This window comes from Halyomorpha halys, unplaced genomic scaffold, assembly GCF_000696795.3.
Source record: "Halyomorpha halys isolate HHAL.00 unplaced genomic scaffold, Hhal_1.1 Scaffold39.1, whole genome shotgun sequence".
Taxonomy (NCBI): domain Eukaryota; kingdom Metazoa; phylum Arthropoda; class Insecta; order Hemiptera; family Pentatomidae; genus Halyomorpha; species Halyomorpha halys.
Window position 1 is genome coordinate 244,579 of NW_027109179.1, and position 5,105 is coordinate 249,683.

Below are 5,105 nucleotides of genomic sequence, written 5' to 3' on the forward strand. Positions count from 1 at the left end.
TGATAACAAAAACAAACATTGTATATTTATACAATAATGTCTGCATTTTAGTTTAGTGAAGTTATGTTTCAATATTTTAATGTTATATGATTTTTACAGGATTCGAAAAGAACATAATCAATAATATGGTCATCAATATTTTTTTTTTTTATATACATTTTATACATTTTGAAAGCTCCAATCTTGAAGCGTTATGTTATAATCATGTTACTGAAAAGGCTTTCAAACTTACCTTGAATCCTGTGACCGCTGACACGATGACAGAGTGGAATTCAATTAATTAAATATCTCCATTGACAAATAAATAATGCATTTCGACATTGCATAAATGCAAGGATTGCATTCGGCTGACATTCACAAATGGACGTAGCGTGAGTTGCATTACAGCTCAACCAAGGACTATTGTTTAATGTTCATTTTATTAGTATATATAGTTTTAAATTAAAATACAGTCATACATTTGCTTTATTACCCGTATATGTAGAAATAATGTGTAAATATTATTGCTACTGTGATATGAATTTATGATATTTACCGTTTTTAGAATTATAACATTTAATTGAACATTAAATTAGAATTTTTAGTATATATTTTTTTAATATTTATATTTTTTTTTTATATCTAACATTAGTAAATCACTGAGTAAGGCGCTGTGCTGCTCACTGTATACACGGGTTCAAATCCGGCTGTGGAAGAAAGTTATTAATTTTGCTTCTGCAGCCTTTATAACGTGGGTACCCTAAATTGCAAAGCGAATAGGCAATTATCTCTGAATAAAGTTGTTCCAACTAACCTCACTATTAAAGAGGTCGAACAAAAAGTTACTATAAAAGTTCTACCTCTAGTAATAGGTCAACGAGTGCTAATAATAGTAATGATGCCCGCATCCCCTATCATTACAGTAATATCGCCTATCTTGATATAGATTTCTATTTTCTGACCAGCTCAATTTGGAATTTATTTTCTGATATTTTGTCATACAAAATATAAACCTTATAAGGCTAACTAAACTATTCTTAATTTGTTTCCATAATATTTTTTGACCAGAACTTATTTTTAACTAATATAGTTTACTGAGTCCTTACTGTCCTTACTCTGTGCTGCTCACTATATTCCCGGGTTTGAATCTGGCTGTGGAAGAAGGTTATTAATTTTGCTATTGAATCCTCTATAACGTGGGCACTCTAAATTGTAAGGAAAACCTGCCGGTTGATGGTGATCTTGTACAAATCACCTTCATGTACAACCGTTGTTTAAGAAACTGTACCTCCATACAAAGTCCAATTCCTGACGCTTAAAGGTCGTATCGGTAATGTTTTTTTTTATTTATTATTTTTTTTTTTTTTTAGGTATTTTACAGTTTTTAGTATTTGCACAACAGTTTCAATCAAAATTACTAAGACTGACCAGTAGCGCTCCCCCCTACATCAGTAACAAGAACTTACACAAAGACTTACGAACTCCCTACGTACAAACAACCATTAAATCATTATATAAACGGTTTCACAGCACACTTCCAATACATACTAACCCTCTAATTCAAGAACTATCAACACTAGACTTACCAGATACGAGACGACGTTTACGAAGGAGCTGGAATAGGAACCTCTTAAATTGATTTTTAAATTTCAATTTTAATGGAGAGGCATCATTGGGTGACCGTAACCTTCATGCCTTCATGACTTTTTTTTATTTATTTATTTTTATTGTTTTTTTCTCCCTCTCTCTACATTTCATTCGCTGGTTGTAAAAATACTTTTACAGTTGTGAATAAACTAAATAAAGTAAAAAAAAAAAAGTATTTGCACAATATGGATAACGATAATACTTGAATACATGTAACAGTTATTATTTTTTTTTGGAATATTTTACTATTCTTAGTATTTGTAAAATATGGAACGATAGTACTTGAATATTTGTAATAGGTTTTTTTTAAAGGTATTTTCCTTCTTTTTTATTATGTGATATTACGTTCTGTCTTATATTTATTGGCAATTGTAATAGGGAACATAGAGCTCATTCACACCATATGAAAAAAAAATATAAAAAAATAAAAAATAGAAGAGCATAAAAAAATAAATAAATAAAAATCAAATTGCAACTTAAAGTAAAATAATAAGTTCTGCTCAAAAAAGATTAAGAAAACAAATTAAGAATCGTTTGGCTAGCCCTCTAAGGTTTATATTTTCTATAATGAAATATCAGAAAATAAATTCCAAATTGAGCTGGTCTAAAAATAGAAATCTATATCAAGATATGCGATATTACTGTAATGATAGGGGATGTAGGCATCATTACTATTATTAGCACTCGCTGACCTATTACTATAGGTAAAAACGTTATAGTAACTTTTTTTCATTAATAGTGAGGTTAGTTGGAACAACTTTATTCAGAGATAATTGCCCATTCACTTTATTCATTTCATCTGAAACATAAATGGAATTAGTTATAATAAAGTAGTTAGTAATTACGAATAAAAGAAAATAAATTATTTTAGGAAAAGGTTATAAAATATTTACGTTAATCTTAACTGATAAAATCATGGAATACGCTGAAGAAATTATCGGAGATTACTTATGTGGTTTTAAGCCAAACTATTAATCAAATTTTTCATTACGTCAGATATTATGGAAAATATTCGAATACAACGAACTACGTAGTTTAGCTTTATTTAGATATAGGCGTTGGAGGAAATACATTTGAACAGGTTTTTAGGTTTAGGTATTACGGTAACTGAAAAAAAATTAAATTGTTGAGGATATAAAAGTGAGGTTAAAGGTGGGAAATGCTTGTTTTTTTTCTTCAATATTGCTTAGCATATCTTCTGTTTAGAAACTTAAAAGTTAGAATTTAAAACTATTATCCTTCCCACTGTTCATTATGGATGTGAAACATGAATGAATGAAAGCACAAAAGGAAGAACAGCGCCTTAAGGCTTGTGAAAATAAAGAATTGTGTAAAATATAAAATAAGAGAACACGAAGCCAAATAAAGTGGACTTGTACCCAGTAAATTATAGGTACAATTAGATCCATATAGGTACAAATGGATCCTTAAAATGTTAATAAACTCTGAGCCGACGGGTAAACGTCTGAAAGGTAGACCAAAACGTAGGTGGGAGGATTGCTCTAAGTCTGATTTGATAGATTTAGGTTTGCAGGGGCGTCACTGGAGCAATGTATGTAGGAAATGATTGGTGGCATCAGCATCGAACCTTCGGGTTCGCGAAGCCCTTATTATTGTTATTATAAAGTAGTTAATATTGACTAGTATTATACATGCACATAAATATTATGCATACATGCATTACCATATCGGTGGACCTACCATCATGTACGAAATTAAGTCCCTTGAACATTGTAGGATCCGTGTGTAATTTTAAGTCGTATTTTTTTAACCATTGTATAATAAATACACTCACCTTGTTATGCAGTCATTTTAAATCGAAATATTCACTAATTTTCATGACGAAATTTAAAATTCAAGTGTCCGAAAGTTAGTTAATTACGTGTTCAGCTTTACGAGTTTTCATGGTGACAGTCATACCTATTCATGTATTGACCTAGACAGAGAACTACCACACCTTACTAACCTCCTATGTTTTCCGTTATTTTTTTAATAATATTTATTTTAATTTTTTTCTTTTTGATTCAAAAATTTATTTATTGATAAATATTTCAATCTAAATAAATGAATATATATATAAATAAATAAACTCGATCAAAATAAATCTAAACAGAAGAAAAGAAAATGAGATAATCAAAGTACAAGAAAAGAAAAATAATAATTATAATAAGAACAAAAATAAATTTAAAAAAATAAAACATAATCACTAGTTACATTTACACTCTTATATACAGTATTTACACTATTGACTTGAGAATCCCCGAGCCAACTCCATCCCCCGTGTCAGGGGTAGAGCAGGGCTCTGAGATCCCAGCGCATCCCTCTCGCCGCATCACTGGTAATGAGCCAGTGGAGGCTGATTAAGAGCCCATAAGATTTTTTATTTTTAAATTTATTTTTACATTTGGTTAAATTACATTAGTCGTTGCAATGAAGATATTAGATTCCAATTTTTATTAATCGACCATTCCAGCAAGTTGAACTGTCAGCACGTAAACTTTGACACTGATTCAATCTTAGACTGGATGCCATCACGTTGAAGAAGCATCATTAATATTTCAAGAAACTTTAGATGTAATTATTAAAATAACGTGTTGACAGGAATTGATATATTATAGTGGTGCGTATCTTGCCGATATGTACTTATATATTATTCTAGACATTTTAGCGTTGTTAACTGACCTCGAAGTAGCGATAGCGTTAACTAGGTCATTTAATAATTAACGATTAATATTAAATCACTCAACTACATTTAAATTAATTGAGTAATTAATTATATTTTATCTTGTAGACGTCAGTATCCTTCATTAAAATGTGATTTACATAAGGTCTCAAGGATAGTAGTATCTTTAGTTATATTTAAAGTTGCAGTTTTAATATAATCATCTATTATTGAATTAGAATTATGTAAAACGTTTTTGAAGAATTTTTTTAAGGTTTGATTCACACAAACTAGCTGATTCGGACTACAATTATATTGTGGATGCCTCCCTAGACTTGTTTTATAAATAGGAATGGTTGTATTTGGCTTTAATTAATATTTTCTATGGACGGTATGATATAGCATTGCTAACCAATAGATTTGGGTCAGTTTAATATTGATATAGTGATTTCAATGTATCTCACTGTTCCACTTGTAGGATTGATAGGTAAGATTCTTCAATCCATAGAAATATTTTAAAATAGGTTTGCAAAAGTTTCAAAATTAATTGAGTACTCTGTATGAACCGATTCTATGATTTTGTGAATCTGGGAAAATTCGCGTATTATCTACATTTTATCGAGAAAAAATTGTTGCATTAACCCTAGCAGCACCAAGGTAGTATTCATTACGGCCTACTCCAAGGGGGGGGGGGGCTCGCCGAGCCCTACACTTCCCAAGACGACCTCCACAAGCCCTCACTTGATTTTAACCCTTATATCATTAATTTTCCTTTTATGGTAGACTTACTCTTTTGAAATATAATAATTTCTTCTTA

The 5,105-nt window shown here is 30.2% G+C and overlaps 1 protein-coding gene across 1 annotated transcript in view; it reads left to right on the forward strand.

Moving 5' to 3' along the window:
- The window catches only part of heca (headcase), a 374,320-nt gene that overhangs the window by 208,001 nt on the left and 161,214 nt on the right, over positions 1 to 5,105 (forward strand). The window lies entirely within an intron of this gene.